This window comes from Ambystoma mexicanum, chromosome 4q (assembly GCF_040938575.1).
Source record: "Ambystoma mexicanum isolate Mex_15411 chromosome 4q, UKY_AmexF1_1, whole genome shotgun sequence".
Lineage (NCBI taxonomy): Eukaryota > Metazoa > Chordata > Amphibia > Caudata > Ambystomatidae > Ambystoma > Ambystoma mexicanum.
Window position 1 is genome coordinate 786,780,146 of NC_090928.1, and position 19,048 is coordinate 786,799,193.

The window sequence follows — 19,048 nt, forward strand, 5'->3', positions numbered from 1 at the left end:
ATGACTTAATGGTAACTAAACTCTTGGACAACAGGAACCACTACAAAATCTTAAGAGGAGATCCCACCCAGACCTTACGTTTAACTATTGCAAACATCATGGAAGAAGAAGCCTGTGAGGAATACATAAGTGCAAAAGAGGTGGCATTTCTCACTCCCAGGTTCCCAAAATTACCAGTCTTCTATTCACTACCCAAAATACATAAGGGCATATCACCCCCACCGGGAAGACCCATTGTAGCAGGAATTGAATCCATTTTTGAACCCTTATCACAATTTGTGGACTTTTTTTTTAGACCAGAGATCCCAAAAATGCGCTCTTATCTGAAAGGCACAATGAGTGTCCTAAACATGCTACACGAGGTCACTTTTGATCCAGCAACGCAATTCTTGGTGACACTCGATATTGAAGGAATTGTGGAAAAAGTGCTACGAGAACTGGTCACTCCACCAGCAGTTCCAATAGAAATAATTGTGCAAATGGCAGAATTGGCACTCACCCAGAATTTTTTTCTACATAAAGAGTCCTTTTACCAACAGTGTTCAGGGACCGCCATGGGTGCCACTTTTGCACCATCCCTGGCAAACCTGTATGTGGCGGATTTCGAAGAGCAACATCTACAATTCGATCTACATACCAACAAATCCCTTTAGATCACAGGTTACCCTGTGGACGAGATACATTGATGATATCTTGGCAATTTACACAGGGACCAAAACCTCCTTTCTGGAATTTTTGGATTGGCTGAACTCTCGGAACACCTTTTTGAAATTCACCCACTGTATCTCAAAAGAGGTTATACACTTCCTAGACGTGGAAATCAGAACTAATGCAGGACAACTGACTACAACATTCTTTAGGAAACCTACAGACCATAATGCCTTACTTGACTATAAAAGTTTCCATCCAAGAAGCCTACGCGAAAACTTGCCATTTGGACAATTTTTGCGTTATAGGCGGAATTGTTCGAGTTTACAGGAAAACGACATCAAAGCAAATAATCTGGCAAACAAACTATCGGAACGCGGATATCCTAAAAAAAACAATCAAAATGGCCAGAAAAAGGGCCAGAAACATCCCAAGAGCCATTACCCTACAACAGAAAGCAAGTCCGATAGATGAGAAAACTACCACGGCAGTGTTCAGTTATTCGAACAAGGTGAATCAAATAAAGAGAGAAATGGTGAAACTTTGGCCACTTTTGAATATGGGTTCAGTGACTATTCCCACACCACGATTCGCCATTAAAAAGAGAAAGAACCTGAGAGATACTCACATACATTCCTACATGCCACCTCAGGAAGTCATTACACAGACTACGCTTTGGGAAACAACATCGGCATCTGGACACACTGCATGTGGCCAATGCAATGTATGTCCTTTAACGAAAAGATCCCAAACTTTGGATCTCGGATTAACGACACCGTGGCGACAACAGTCATTGACCAACTGCAATACTTCAAATGTGATTTACATGATCAGCTGCCCATGTAACAAAAAATACATAGGTATGACCACCAGACCTGTAAAAAAGTGCATACAAGAACATCTGTCGTGTATAAGAACTCAACGGGAAAATGCCCCGTTGGTTGAACATTTTAAAACATTTAAACATAACGCCAATGAAATCTCATGGACAACAACAGAGAAAGTGGTCTGTCCGAGAAGAGGCGGTGATATGGCCAATCTGCCCCTAAAAAGAGAGCAAAAATCGGTTTTCTGCCTAAAAACAGACAAATTGGGACTGAATGAGAATATTCCTTGTCAAACTTTAGCTATGATTAGCTGAGGTGCGCTGCATAAATTGATGTGATCTGCATTTTTTTCACATGTACAGAATATGCATAACTCGTTCTGACACACCCATTCTGTGTAACACCACTGATACCTATTGACAGAGTACCCAGCATTTTGGGCCTCATTGCATGGTAGGTGGTGAACCATGGTGTTATTAGCGCCACGGTTCATGCCGGTAAAATACCGGCACCGCCTTGGTGGAAAGGGGAATTACTGCCCCATTCCAAGGTTGGTGGGGCGGTAATTCCCCCTTCCACCATTGCCCTTCCCCATTCCCATTTTTGCCCCATAGGGCTCTATGGGAATGGGGAAGGTGCTAATTACGGTACCGCAAATTGCGGTGCCGTAATTATCTCCACTGGTCCCTTTGCGGGTTGGTTTTTAACGCCTGCAAGAAGCAGGTGTTAAATTCCCCAACCCGCAAAGGGACCTCGTAGTAAGGCGGTAAGGATTTACTGGTACCAGTATTTTACCGGTACCAGTAAACCCTTACCGCCTACAATGTAATGAGGCCCTTTGTCATGAATAACCATGGGGACAATCCCGGAAACTATGGCACTTCGGGACCATGTGACTACTTATTCAACAATACACGGGCACTAGCCAAATCCCGTGGTAGTCACGTTCAGTCTGGGTCACGTATCCGTGCATTTATTAATACACAGGCGTTTATGATAAAAATGCTTTGGAAACACTGTGCCCTATTCATGGAAGTAAGACATGCCCCTCTTCCATAATATATAAACATGACTGACTAAAATACATGTTCTTCCCTCTGACAAACTTTACATCGGGAGGATAAGCGCCTGACTTCAGGTTTAACCATGAAGTTAAGCGCCTGACTTCCGGATGACGGTTTCACGCTACCCAATAATACGCGATGCTTGTGGCATATTATCACATGACTTGCGATTGGATCCACAACAGTTTTTCATACAAGCACGCCGCAATCAGTTTACGAGTGCGGGGAAACTAGGACAAAGCCAGTGAATTCAATTCAGCCAGGTAAGCTTGAGAACCCATACACCCTAATTGGAAAAGCAGGGGCCATTTGGACCTGCAGCGTGGAACATGCTTTAACAATCCCTTAGGATACGATTAGAATAACTATACCACCCCGTGTTATTAAGTCAAAAAAACGCAGGACACTCTGTCCCCTAAACGTGCGATATGCAGTACACCTTTTTGAAAACTAGTCTGAGCACCCGTACCACCCTGTGCGTTCTACAACTTTTAGATCTCAGCAGTATTACAAAAACGATGACAATTTGTTCTGGTATCTCTTTCCCCCTCTCCATTAAGATCAGATATCTCCAGCGGCACACCGTGGACAATAATTGCTTAAACCTGTATTATACAACAAGGACAATCCACTCTCTACATTCAGGTCAGTGCGATCCTTGGGTCTCAACATGTACAAAAGTCTCTTACAATAAGTCATTGGTCAAGTGGATTATAGGTAAAAATGTAGACCACCATGTCCACTGTTATGATAAAAGCCAGTAACTAGACCACACTCTATGTTGTGTATGATGAATATGAATAGCACTAATAGAACTGTTGATTCATAAGCCATACATTGGCAGCTAATTACCAAACGGTGATAAGTGTACATTTTGTTTTTTTACACAGGTTCACCCGTCTGTCCCAGCCCCAAGACACATTAAGGAGGCGGTTAAGTATATTTCCGCCTTTCTTTCCAAATCCAACATTTGGTATGCACCAACTAGACTTACCTAATTGTTGAATACAAACAGACTGTCCTGATGAAAGTGCCCATAATAAACACGTTGCCACTGAAACCGGTAGACAGTAATTACTACGAACTATAGATACCAATCGAACTTTCTATATATGAGCAATTTTTACCTCGCCCCACTTGATGCAGTAACAATATGATCTAGGAATATGATCTAGGAATACACCCCGTGGAGTGTGTATTGTCTTTGTTTGTTTTTTGACACAATTTCCAAGTTTGTTGTAACCTGTGTCTATGTGTCTTGTTTTTATAAACTTGTTTTTTTTTTTATAAACTCGTTTTTATAAAATTCGGTATACGTGGCCTACACAAAATCCCTGGGTCATTAAAGACATATATAACCCGGTGGATGTCTGTACACAAAACCACTAAAGTACTGAGTTTTTTTTGTTGGGCTATTTGTCTCTTCCAATACAGACACATAGTGGAAGAGAGTGGTTGAAGGGCATGATTTAAACAAGGCTGAACGTTTTTATAACATCTAGAAGGAAATAGTTTATCTTCTTATCCTGTCCACTGTATTGTAGGTGACACACCAGTGCAACATAGGGACAGGTGTGGGTAAAAGGAAGGGATATTTAGAATCTCACCCTATCCTTTTCTGTCTCCCTCCAGAGCCTTGTCACTGCTAGTGGTATAGCACATAGCAGTTTCTTGTTTTGATGAAAATATTCCTGCCCTCAACCACAGTACTTTTATCCAAAACACAGGCTGGTTGCCTGGTTTTGGAAAACAGACTTTGTTTGGTTCTTACTAAACCTTATCACAGTTGGCATTTGCCCCAATTTCTGTCGTGTTAAAAAGTACTTAAAGTAAGGGCATTTTCCTGTTAACTCTTTCCTTTGACCCCATAGTTTTTGTGAACTAGTGCGATAGTCACTTGTTTTGTTCCTCCACTCCCTTTCTGCACCCCTCTCCCTTACCTTTTGTTTTTCTCTTGCTCTACCAGAAATGTCGTCAGGCCTCGTACAGTAGTTGTCGGTCTGTTTCCATTTCCTTCCCACTCTCCCCCTCCCTTCCTTATCTTTGGGCCTCAATACACGGATGGCGGTGGACCAAGGTGCTACTAGCTACTAGCACCATGGTCCATGGCGGTAAAATACCGGCACCGCCTTGGTGGAAAGGGGAATTACCGCCCTATTCCAAGGTTGGTGGGGCGGTAATTCCCCCTCCCCCCATTCCCATTTTTGCCCCATAGGGCATAACGGGAATGGGGAAGGTGCTAATTACGGCACCACAAATTGCGGTACCGTAATTAGCTCCCAGGTCCTTTGCGGGTTGGTTTTTAACACCTGCAAAAAGCAGGCGTTAAATTCCCCAACCCGCAAAGGGACCTCGTAGTAAGGCGGTAAGGATTTACCGGTACCAGTAAAATGCCAGTACCGATAAACCCTTACCGCCTACCGTGTAATGAGGCCCTATGTCTTAGCTCTTGCACTATCTAAAATGTCGTCAGGCTGAGTATGATAGTTAATTTCACAGTCTTACTGTTCATGGCCTGTAAGAATGTTATTGTATTTTCTCTTGATCCCTCCCTTGCCTTGAAGCACTTTGGAACACATTGGACCTCATTACACGGTAGGCGGTAAACCATGGTGCAATTAGCACCATGGTTGCCGCCGGTACCATACCAGTACCACCATGGAGAAACAAGGAATTACCACCCCATTCCAAGGTTGGTGGGGCGGTAATTCCCCCATAGGGCATAATGGGAATGGGGAAGGAGCTAATTACGGTACTGCAAATTGCGGTACCGTAATTAGCACCAAGGTCCCTTTGCGGGTCCCAACTTTAACGGCTGGTCTACATCAGCCGTTAAGGTCGGGTCCCGCAAAGGGACCTCGTAGTAAGGCGGTAAGGGTTAACGGTCACTGGTACTCTTACCGGTGACCGTTAACCCTTAACGCCTTCCTTGTAATGAGGCCCATTGTCTTTAGGCACTATATAAATAAACTATCATAACATATCATCATATCACCGCCAGCTTAAACAAAAATTCCACAGGAATACTTAAATCACTGAAACCCACTTAGTAGCAATTTTGCCAGTAAATGCCCATTGATGGGTGGCATCTGTTGAAACATATAACACAACATTCTTGGGGATATTCTGCCTATATGCTCTTTAAGTAAACTCAATATCAATTGCTGTACACTTCCACTGGTTTGTTTCACATTAACTTTGCAGCTAACTAACAAGTGTTCATTTTGTATCTCCTGGAAATAAGCATAAATACATGTGAATTGTCTACAGTCCCAATCTTCATATGTCAGTTTATGAGGCATCATTCACGTGTCTCTGTTTTAATGGCTTATATACACTTCATCCCCCCACGTGTGAACAGTTTTCTGAATTATACTTCTAGCACACAGCGGACATCCATGTTTAAACTGCTTCATTTTCAAAAGGGGCTTATTTGCCACGTGTATAGCCCACAATGTTTTAGACATGCATTGTTCTGCCCCTTTCCCAACCCTTAGCTGGGTTGATGGCTGTATTAGATGCATCATTTTTACAAAACGTTTAGGGCTCAACATTTAGCATATGTTGCAAAACTGTTTATCAGTATAGGATATTTGCAAACAAACATGAGCCTCCTTCTGTGGATCATCAAGTGTATGCCCAGCACACCATTTCCAGTGCTGTTTTTAAACACCTTTTCACCACTATAGGTGTGAAACCTTGAATGTCTAGGATATCAAAGCAGGTCACAACTGTTGTGACCGCATCATATTTAACATTATCAGTCTCCATTATTAAGACACATTGTTTATGCAGTATATTACTGAGATTCCATTGGTTTTTCAATTTGATTTGAGCAGCAAACACAGTAAATATTGACAGTGTCTTCTGCAGCGTGGCTCTCCTCATTACCATCCCTTGTGTCAGCTAGAGGCTGTAGACAAAAACAGAAATGTATGGTCTTACCCCTGAGTTATATATTCCTTCTGGCTGGCAAGACATCCGATATTGACGATCCATGGCCTTCTGTATTCCTCAAATGTTGAGGGGTTTGGGGTAACTCTACCATACCTCAACTCTGCCATTCTTCATGAAGAAAGATGTGAATTGGGAGCCAACCCACAATAATGTTTTTGTAGAGAAATGTACATGTGGGGCTGCAACTTGTGTAACTTGTACATGCATACTTCTTGTTGCCCCCTGCAACACTGGGTGAGACTCTGTCATGATGCCTACCTCCAAGGAGCCAGGTCTGACCCAGCAACCCCAGAGATAGGCATCATTTCCCCCAGGGGAGTGCCAGCGGGCCCAAGCTGGGGCCCTTTGGACGCAGTCCTGGCGCCTTAGGCGCCAGGCTCATGTTGGACCCCTGTCCTGGCGCCTTAGGCGCCATGCTCATAAAGCTAGACATGTGTTCAAGTGTTTTAATGTGCACTTACCTGATGCAGACCATGCTGCCACATCCAGGCCATCTTGAGGCCTGAATGGAACTACTTTACCTGTGGGATTACTTTCCACCCGGGTGTGGTCGTGGAAGGATACATACCTGATCGGAGGAAGGATAGACACTTGGAACTTCTTCCAAAGCTATTTAAACCACACCTGATCAGCAACTCACGCTTCCCGTTGTTCTGCTCCTCGCAGCTGGACGCTCACCGTGTCAGCTCCTGCAACTGGACCTCAGCCACGCCTGTCAGTATCCTGGGTCACCTGCAAAGGGAGACAAAAGACCTTACCTGCTAAATCAGCACCACAGAGACATCACACCGAGGATCCTGAAAAGGAAGACATCATTTTAAAAGCATTTCGCTACGATCGCTGCAGCGCTGCATTTCACTCCCCTTTCCTGGACGCCACCATCTTCAGCAGCGATCATCCGGATCCACAGCCACTTCCCAGAACCTAGAGAGAAAGACAAAAACAAGGTGAGAGAAGGAAGGGAATAGGAAAAGCTCAGTTTCCTTCTAATTCTTACCTGTTGGGTCATTCCCATTTCATTTCGGGTCTTGCCGCTTCCAGGCACCCGGCCCCTATGGGGAAAAAAGACAAAGACATTGAATGAGCGAATGCAAAGACATTACCCGAGCACTCATCCAGAACTTACCTGTAATTTACTGGAACTGCACGTATCACTTCGGGTCGGCGCCATATCTCTGGCATTCCGAACCCTGGCCCCTAAAGGGAAAAAGATAATGAACATTATTATTAAGCTTGGACTTTTGAACTTGCAACAGAACTTTTACAGAGCCTTACCTGAATAGTCAAGCTTACCTGAACTCCCATAATCCTCAATCCAGTGAAGTAACTGGGTTTCAACGCACCCCTGCATCAGAAGCAGGATGGAGAGCTCATCCTTCCTGACCCTAAGGTGAGACTTCACGGGGAATCGTGGAAGGGTATCGTGGAGGGTTGGAAGAGAGTGAGAGGCTTGTGCATAACTCAGTCAGTAGGTAATACTCCCTTTTCACGCACAGGGGAATATTCCTGCGAGCCGGAGAAGCCAGAGTAGAGGGGCCCTTCCAGTCCATCTTCAGAGTCCTGCGCTTCACCATTGAAGAAGCATCAGCACTCGAAGCCAGACCTGCACCTCTGTGGGAATCAGGTGAGCGTGACAAACTCCCCTGTTGCATTTTACCTACTTGTACATGCATAATTGTTGTTGCCCCCTGCACCACAGGGCGTGGCTCTCCTGTTTCATTTGACCTACTTGTACATACATATTTGTTTTTGCCCCTGCACCACATGGTGACGCTTCCCCAACTTGTGCACCAAATCCAATGTTGTTCTTAATTTCCACCCTGGGCTAGATGTGAACATGCCCTTTTGTACTAATTACCCTTCCCCTCCTGAGCATTCTCCCTCCTCCCCATTAAGCACTTCCCCTCCTTTCACCAATTTTTGCTACTGTAATTTGCATGATCCAAATTGTCCCCTGACCTAGTAAGATCATTACTGTTTGTCCTTCTTTCCCTGTCCCCCAACCTACACTTCCCCTCATTTCCTACTCACCTCTTTTCTGTTACTGCACTTGCATGATCCAAATGATCTCACGACCTAGTAGGATCGTTATTGCCTGTCCTTCCCATCTTGTTACCTCCCACTCTACACTGTGCATCCTCCCACACTCCCCACAGTTCTGTTACTGCTCTTGCACAATCTGAATTGTCTTAACACCTAGTAGGATCATTATTTCTGTCTGTCCTCCCTTTTTTCCTCCCCCTACACTTCCCCTTTTCCGCCTCTCACCTTCATTCATGTTACAGCACTTGCATGATCCGAATTGTCTCAAGACCTAGTAGGAACATATTTGTTTTGTGTTCTATTCCATGTACCTCCTCCTCCCATGCCTTGATGCACCTCAAAACACCATTCTGTTGTATAGGCTCATAATAAATACACAATAAATAAAAAAATAAAAATAATGCATGATCATAGACGTGTATCCATTGTCTTCAGACACCATTTCAGCATGTTTCATATTTAGAAATGATAATATGGGTTCTATGCCCATGGGCTGCTCAAGAACCACAGCGTCAGCATCATTAACCATTTGTAAATTAGCCATATATTCGACTGCACTCGCCTGAGTGTTTTGAATGACATCTCCAACATACCGCCCCATGACAGTCGTGATAAGAGGCGGCTGACTGCTCACAGAAAGTGTTGACATTTTCTCACTGAACACCTGATCTTCATGGTCTCCCTCCAAAGCATGTGAGTCATCCATTATATCAAAATGGTTCTATCTTCTCCTAAAGCAAGAAGGTAAATAATGTATCCAGTCAATATATCTAAAACATTACAGAGTGGTAAATGTCAGAGTAGACCATAATACCAAAAAACACTGCAAACATGAATTCAATAAATAAAGGGTAGTGGGACAAAAGGGTTGAAATGGGTCAGGATGGGGTTGTGGTGGCATTATAAGGTTAAACAAATGAGGGCCTGGGGGTCCAGCCGAAATAAAAATACATTTTTTGGGGTGTTTTAGGTATTTTGTCTGCGATAAAATTTACCACTCTGTAATTGTGGTTGGTAAGATCACATATAACCGTAATTAATTATCATCGGAATCACTGGGGCTGCCTTGGGCTGTTTTCTCCTTGTCATACCTGTACATGTTCATAATTACAGTTTCCTTGATATCATGATGGATAGCCCCGAGAAGTCTGAAGACCGCATGTGTTTTCAATTCCTGCAGTAAGACCTACATATGCGCATTGTGAGACCCCATCCCTAACAGCGCCATAGACTTCGAACCACCCATAGACATATGCCTATTTAGCACACAGACCTATTCAAACTGTAAGGAAACAATCAAAGTTGTATTTTTATAATAAGCTCATTGGAGTTCTTATCAAAGTTATTTTGAATTAATATAAAAGTTATATATAATTGTTGGGGTCATCACATGTATTGGTGTTCAATTAAATTCATAAGGGTTCAGATAAATCTATATCAAACTCATTAGGGTTCTTATCAACGTTACATAGGAATAATATAAAATGTATATACATTCAGTTTTTTGTGGGTCATCACATTTATTGGGGCTCAATTATATTTATAAGAGTTCAGATACATCTCTTTCAAATGTTATATACACTACAGCAGTGTTCTTATCAAGTTTATATCAAATGTATATACAATGTTTGGGGGCATTCAGGGGTGTGCTAAAGGGGCGGGTCCACCTGTCACTTGAAACACTTGATAAAAGGTATCTCACTCTACTACTGACATTCACAAGTACCCATGCCACTGAGGGTTTGACATAATAGAGATTGCGGCGAAGCCAAATTGGGCATATAGGTAAAACTGGTTACCAGCAATAATATAACTGAATACCGGTAAAACCATGATATGATATGATATGATAGTTTATTTATATAGTGCCTATACACAATGTGTTTCAAAGCACTTCAAGGAAAGGGAGGGAACAAGGGAAAATACAATGACATTCTTACAGGCCATAAACAGTAAGGATGTGAAATTAACTATCGTACTCGGCCTGACGACATTTCAGATAGTGCAAGAGCTAAGACATAGATAAGGAAGGGAGGGGGAGAGTGGGAAGGAAATGGAAACAGACAGGTGACTACCGTACTAGGCCTGGCGACATTTCTGGTAGAGCCGGAGAAAAACAAAAGGTGAGGGAGAGGGGTGCAGAAAGCGAGGGGAGGAACAAAACAAGCGACTATAATACTAGGCCTGATGACATTGCTGGATGGGGGGGGGGTAGGAAAAAAACAGTAATGGGAGGGTGGGGGAAACAGACAAGGTTGCTATCATATTAGGTCCAGGGACCATTCTGATAGAGTAAGTGCATAGAAGAAAGTAAAGGGCGGAGATAGGAAAAGGGATAAGGGAAAGGAGGAGAGAACAGAGAGTAAGCAGTCAAAAAGAGTGGAGAAGCAAGAGTGGAGAGCAAATACAATTGCAGAGGTCAGTAGTAACACGTGATGTTGCAAGCCAGGATACAAGATGAAGATGGGAACAGCATGATTCAGGGCCACCATGAGTACAAGATGCAAAGGAAGTCCAGCATGAGAGTTCAGAAAGAGTGACGCCCCGTGAATGAATGAAGTTCATAAAAGTCAAATCCTGCATTGGCCACAAGACGGTGATGGTGAACCCAGAATGTATCAGGAGAGACTCTTACAGAAGGAGGCTGGAGGAGATTGGGGGGGAGCAGGGTAGAAGAATCAAGCAAAACAGGCAACACCTGTGTGCGAGAAGGGGGGGCACAAGGGAACATCACAGGGTGACCATAGAGGGTGGGAATGGCCTGTGGGGACAGAGGGGTAACAGATGTTGGTGCATGCTTACCTGCTGTCAGAGCAGGGGGTCGGGCCCTGGGTCCATCTGGTCCGAACAGGTCCAAACAGGAATTGCCCTTTTCTTCATCTGCCTTCACTGCAGACGCCCGGGCGAGAGACACCCTAATAGTTAAGAGCAGGAAGGAAGAGGCAGGGCTAAAAAGCAGGGGTGGTGCTTAGACCAAGTGACCTAGATCCACTTGCACCTGCTCCCCATCTTCAAAGGAAAAGAGGCTGGAGGGCTCCTTAAGTAGGGAAACAGAGCGGCAAGCATGAAGGCACCAGGTGGGCGGGGCTTGCTAAGTGGTGAAAAAGAGCAGCAAGCAGGAAGGCACCAGGTGGGCAGGGCTTGCTAAGTGGTAAAAAAAGAGCGGCAAGCAGGAAGGCACCAGGTGGGCGGGGCTTGCTAAGTGGTGAAAATGAGCGGCAGGCAGGAAGGCACCAGGTGGGCAGGGCTTAGGCCAGGTGACCTAGATCCACTTGCACCTGCTCCCCATCATTGCATATTGATTGTGAGAGTGGATATGTAGAACTGATTGGCAACCATAATATTAATATATGAACTTTAGAAATGCCAGATAAAGAGAGGATTCTTTTTAGTTTGATCACAGTGGATAAGAGACATGGAGGCATGAACACAGTGAGGAAAACTCAAGAAGATGAACATACCAGCAAGAACATTTAGCAGGCAACATGCAAAATAAACCCAGGTTTATATTCCTCAGCAGGACAATTCCACCTTTTATTGTTAACAACAGATATGAGAAGTTATGCTTACCTTTGTCTACACATCATGAAAAATCATGAACAACAATGCAGGTGGGTAGAGAGGGCATATATTATGTACAACAGCTGTATAGCTCAGCATCTAACTTTTCATGTACACTGAATGGATAAGACCTGAGAACCACACGCATAAGTAGAACTCACGTTTGGCACACTGGCCGAGATTTAAAACCTGGTGGCAGCATTCAAATACATTGACCAATGGTAAAGTTAATACCAGCTGGATTCCACTTTACTGCCAAACACCTTTGCAGGAATGCCTGGGACTGGAGGTGGTGTGCCAAGTTTGCATTGGTGAATTACAACTGCGCTGCCTACTTCCCATGGGACCCATTGGGCACCCAGCCCATGAACCCTTCTACCTATCAAGGCATCCTCTCTCAAAGAGGTTACATAGAGGGAAGCAATCAGAAGTTACTGCGTATCCATGCGTAGTAGAAGACAAGGGCACCTCACTGTCTCCTTCTAGTGCCTGCTGCCTAGTCTGTTGATCAGACATGTGGTATTTTCTGGGGCAGAGGTTGGTGGCAAGAGACAAAGTGGTGATGGAGAAATTAATGTCATAATATCATCTGGTACAAGGTTCATACTATACTACTGACAATGCAACTCTGCTTGGGGTGGCAAAATGACCTTCCGATTCCACTTGTGTGATGAAATATGAGAACAGACAGATTTAGGCTGAGAAGAAATTTGATTCACTCGCTGATCTGTTTTGACAATGATTTTTAAGAGATGCAGAATGGCTTTTGAAGCTCTTGTTTTTATTTAGGGAGGAATACACATTCTAAATGTGAACATTGTCAGACTCTGAAAACTTAGATGATCGTGGGAGATGTGCTTCAAAGGAAAAAGGGTTGTAAAGAATTAATCGTGACACTCAATCGCCACACGTCCTGTTACCCTTTCCGCCAATCCACTCCTTTGCACTGGCATTGTACTCATGTTTTTTTTTTCAAGCTATTTGGAGCCGACTGAAAAATATTTCCATAGTTTAGAGTAAGGCAGTATTTTTCATTTGCTCGATTGCAAACAGTTATTTTTGTAAACGCAGAATATATTAGCTCCCAACCAGACTCTTCTGATGATGATGCTCCTAGCCATCTCAGATTTCTCTTGCAGTGGTTAAGGATAGATAAAGACCTCAAATGGAAATGCAATGCTAAACTAACACGTCAAAGTATACAGAAGTATACAGAATTATAGGTCATGCTGAGATAACATCATTGATGGAATTCTGCTCGATGTCTTTCTCATTTTATCCAAAGTGAGCTATTTATTCAACAGTGCTTTAATACCATTTGCAACACTGCAGAACACACTGGGGGTAATTCATGGAATAAATGTGTGCCGAAATTAGTGGCGCAAGCTGGCGCAAGCATGAAAAAGCCGGCACATGGGTGCGAATTCGCACGCGTGCGATTCATGGAAGGCCCTGCGTGTGTATTTTCCGAGATGTGCGCCAAATCCGCACGTGGTGCACACCGGCGCACACATCACTTCCACATCCCGAACAAAACGTCAGCGCACACTTCAAAAAGGGGGCAAACAAGGGGCGGAACACGCTGAATGGAGAACAACGTGTGAAAATAAGGGCGTAACTGGGGAAGTACCGCTGGGAAGTACACGGAACGCCCACACGTACGCAAACTACACATATTCATGGAATCGATTAGGGAAAACCTGCGCACATCAAAACACACGTACACGCAGAATTACGTCTGCCACACGAAAGCAGGCGGAAGCACGGCCGCACAGCATAAAAGTGCGTGCAAACAACAAACAAGCATATACAGCTACGATGAATGTCCTGTTCCTCGCAGCAGTGATCGTGGGAAATCACAGGAGGAGTAGAATAGCCAGGTCCCGCATTTTTTTGCCCAGGACCAGCCTTTTTGGGATGCCTGATGACCAGGTCTGTGGCAGGTATAGGTTTCCACCTCATATCATCCTAGAGCTGGTCAGGGAGTGGGAGGATGAACTCTCATCACCCATCCTGTGCTCCCATGCATTGAGCCCCTTGGAGAAGGTGCTCAAATTACTGCATTTATTGGCCACTGGGTCATTTCAGCAGACAACTGTCATATTTGGGGGTGTCTCACAGGCCACACAGTCACGTTGCCTACACCAGGTGTTGGCAATCATCACTGCGCGCACCTCAGTTCGGAGGCGTATATACATGCCCAGAACAACGGCAGAAAGGCAGACCGTGGTCCGGGACTTCTACAGGGTGGCACACTTCCCCAAAGTGCTCAGTGCCATAGATTGCACCCATGTGGCCCTACGTCCACCTAGGGCCACTGAAAACATCCATCAAAACCGCAAGCACTGGTATTCCATCAACGTGCAGGTGGCATGTGATGCCAAGGGAATCATCACCTCTTTCTATTCAAACTATCCTGGGTCCATCCATGATAGTTTCATATTCAGAATGTCTGCTCTGAGCCGGGCCCTGGAAGCTGGGAAGCATGGCGACACATGGCTCCTAGGTGAGTACAAATGCTTGTGCACATGCATACATGTCACACACAGACAAATGCACCAGCCCAAATAATGACAACCATTATACCTTACCAGGGGACAGTGCCTACCCTCTGAGCACCTACATGATGACGTCCATACGGAACCCCACCACACCACGCCAGGTAAGATACAACGCATCCCATATTGCAACCAGGGCATAGTGGAGCACACACTCGGAGTGCTCTAGTCACGCTTCCACTCCCTTGACCGCTCTGGTTGACAGCTACTATATACACCCCCAGTAGTGTGCGGGATCATTGTGGCAGCATGTGTCCTGCACAACGTTGCAACACGACATGGCGTACCAGTGGATATGGTGGTACCCCCACATCCCCAACCACACGCACCCCTGCTGCGCATGGGAAGGGAAAAGGCATGTGGCGAGGCAGCCCGCACCCTGTGGCCACATTTTTCACCTAAACCCCCAACCCCGCTGGAGTAGACACAGGCCTGGCACATACCAGGTCATAATCGATGATGAGACAGGGACAGTTAACTGTGGTTTATAGTGATAATATCGAATACAAAAATGTCGAAAGTCATAATTTCGAAAAAATGTCGGAAAAAAAAATCGAATTTCTTTTTCACTAGGTTTTTTATTCGAAAAGGGAGAGTTCCCCCAACCCCTCTTCTTTAACCTTTTTTTAACCTTTTTTTTACTTGCGAAACCCCCCAAAAAATATATAAATAAAAAAATAAATATTTTTTTTTCAACATTATTTTATTTGAATTATTGTCTTTCGACATTTTATTTCTCGATATTATGACTGAACACCGTTAACTGTCACTACCTTATCACCCTGAAAATGTGTATACGGAAGTTCTACATTGTGTGCAGCCCTAGCTAATTAAACACAACCAATCCCATGTGACCAAAGGGAACACAGCAAGGCATCCCCCCCCTTGCTAAACAGGGCATGAAAGGACTGGTATGCAACCCAAACCCTCCCCACACTCCTGAACCCCGGCTGCCACACCATACCATGGTATGCAACGGCAAAACATCCAACCATATGCACAACACATGACACAATAGTCATGAAGTGCCACATGAGAAATGTAAATAGGAACCAGACAATTTTACCTGACATGGAATCGGAAGAAATGAGTGATCAAAACCTCACACCCTGAAAACGGTGGCACAAATGCATGCCACCAGTGGTGCAACCAACAAAAATCAGAATACCGGTTGCCATGTATATTGGACAATTGAAAATTGCCATATCTAACACCGTGCATTGCACAGCACAGTGAGTGTGCATTGCATTGGTGAAAACCCTTCTGCATCATTTAAAAAAATGGCATTCAACCAAATAGTACCCTGTCATGCATGTACACGATCAATGACTTGGAAGTTAACATGGATTGTCGTGACACAGCATTCTTGAGAAGGCAATCTGGGTGCACGCGTTTGCATGGTGAGAATGTAGTTGTGGGGGTGTTGCTTAAGTGTATTTGTCCATAGGGACATGCCTAGAATACATGCATGAGAAATGAAGTGAGTGCCAGTGTCCTGTACACAGCACATGTGAACATAGCACCAAGAACCCCCCTGTGTGTCAAACCACACCCATCCCCTGACACCTCAAAATAAAGCACTACATTGCATCAGCCATTGACCAGCAGAACATATCATGTACAGAGTACCCCACATCGTCAATGGCAGACAGTGACCCATTAATGAATCATAGAATTCCATAATACAACCTACACACAAAGTTCATCAAAGCGCATCAATGAGGAAGGGAACAAGGGAGAAGAACAGTACATTCCTACATGTCCTTCAAACAGTTCACAGTGTGATAATGAACTGGAAAAGCAAAGAACATGTTACAAGTGCCTGGAACAATAAGGGAGAGTCTAGGGAGGGAATCTTGGATGACATAACTAGCATCAACATTCCTATGCCTGAGAGCAGTAGTCGCAGTGCAGGAGTCACATAAGGAGGTGTGTGAGGGAAGAGGAGGGAAGAGGTGAGGAGAGTAACAAAACAAGTGACAAACTGTGGTAGGTCTACAAAGAATGAAGATAGTGCTGGGGAGGGGGAGAAGAAAGACATAAGGGAAAGGGGGAAGAGATTAACTGCAATCAGTGGTGGAGGTACTAATGATAAAAGCAACTGGCAAAATCATACTTAAAATGTTGATGGTGGGGTGTGGAAGGACAGAGGCAAAAGGGAAAATGTCTGCAAAGAACAAACGCCTACGTATCACCATGGCCGATGGCAATTGGGGTAGTGGGTGAGAATGACAGCCAGAGTACAAGGAGGAGGCTAAATGTTGGTGGAGAGGGAGAGGGAGGAGAGGAGGGAGGAGGGGGCCAAGCTCAAAATGACTAATGGGGAAGATGGTGAAAGAAAGCACAAACAGAGGGCAGAAGGAAACCTGACGGTGCAGGAGAGTAGGGGATGTGATGATGAAGGGGGGAGACAGAGGGACACTGACAGGGGCAGGGGAGACAGGGGAGCATTCAAGTGGCTTTGGTAGTGGTGGCAAGCTCAAGCATCCTGGTTGGCTGGATTGTCAAAAGGGCCAAGTGCAAACAGTGGGAAGGGAAGCAGGTCCAGGACAAAAACACGAAATTCAAATCACAAACAATGTAGTCATAACTCAGATGGCATATCCAAACACCAGCCAGGGCTGGAAAATGGCCAAAGTGGTGCTAGCAAGGAATGGGTGGTTGTTGACATGCGTGGTGACAGGGGTAACTCAGCGTGCAGCCTTCATGTGGCATGTCAAAATCACTGGTGGGAAACTGTTCCAATTCCACATTCTCAGCACACGGACCTCTTCCATGATCAGTGTGTTGTACGCAGCCAGAGGGTGCATGCTACCAGCTACAGCAGGAAGTGCATTAACATCGACAGTCAATACATAACAAACATCTCAAGCAACATGATGAAATGCACAGTCAGCATGATACTCACCAAAGTGAAGTGCAGACATGAATTGGAGAAACCATATGGAATACCCACTAGGGGTGTACACACAAGTAGAACTGCAGGCTGGCTACAGATATGATGGAAACCCAATGCCCATGTGTGATATGCTGTTACACCGAGCCATCCTTGCGAGCCCATGGAAAAGGGAAGCAGAAGTAGTATATGTGTCAGGACCCCAAGCAAAACACATACACAAGACAAGCTTGAATGGACCCAGCTGGAACACACAGTGGATGCCTTCCGATGCCACAAAGCACCACACTGTCACATGTATGCACAATAGACAAAATACATTTAGAAAAAAAGAATTCTAAAGAAAATACAAATTAAATCAAATAATCAATTGAAATGAAAAGAGTAATGAAAGAAAGAAAAACAAAATCAATAACATTGAAGAAAAATAGAAAAAAAACATAACAAATAAAAAGCAAAGTGAAATCATTGAAAAAGAACAAAATAAAGGAAAAAAAATGTAATATTAAAATTAAAAGATAACATACTTACCAAAAACCATACTTACCAAAAACCATACAATTTAATATCTTTAGAAAATAAATGGCCATATATTACCCGGGTGGTGGGGAGGTGCCCAGGAGGGGGGAGGTACAGGGTACACCTCAACACCCACATGTGTAGATATCAAGGTAAAAAAAAAACTCACTGGGCTCAGCGCCTGCATGGCCCGACCTATGTGGAAGATAGGTTTTTATCGTCACCCTCTGGATCTGAATCAGAAGGTGGACGCGGTGCAGCTGACTCAGCACGCCTAGCCGTGCCTTCCCTCTCAATGGCAGCAAGCATGCAGGTCTGGTAAGCCAGGTCCTGGCAGGCAATGAGACTGAGGTCAGCATGCATTACCTCATGTGTCACACATGCTTCCTCCTGCAGGGACTGACGTGTTAGACGGAGTTCTGCTTGCATGCCCTCACATGACAAACGGTATGACTCCCGGCTTGCACAGAGTTCAGCCGAGATGTTTCTTTCAAGCTGTACCGTCCTGTCTTCTGTCCGCCTACTCTCATCCATCATGAGGTCAGCTAGAGTGGAGCGGAGGGCTTGTTGTTCCACCCTCAGGGCCTCACGGTGTGCCTCTGCTTGAGCACTAATTGTTTCACGCAGAGCCACCATTTCAACCCGGCGCGCCCTGTCAGACACCGCCATGCCCAGCCTGAGTGAGTGGCATGTGAACTGCGTAGCCTGCTGCTGGAGCACCATTTGCATTACAGAGGGGAGGATGGAATGGGCCACAGTTTCCATACCTTGAGCAATCATCTCAACTGCTCCCCCCTGTTGCTGTGCTATGGCAATCATGTAACGCTCCCACTCAGTTGACCAAGGTGGCACACGGCCACCGCGTTGCCAGACACCACACCTGCTGGTCCCAGCAAGGAGCCGTGGTCCTTGCTGGGTTGGTGCCGCTGCGGCTGCAGGACTGCATTCCTCCATCAACTGATGCCCCAGGAACAT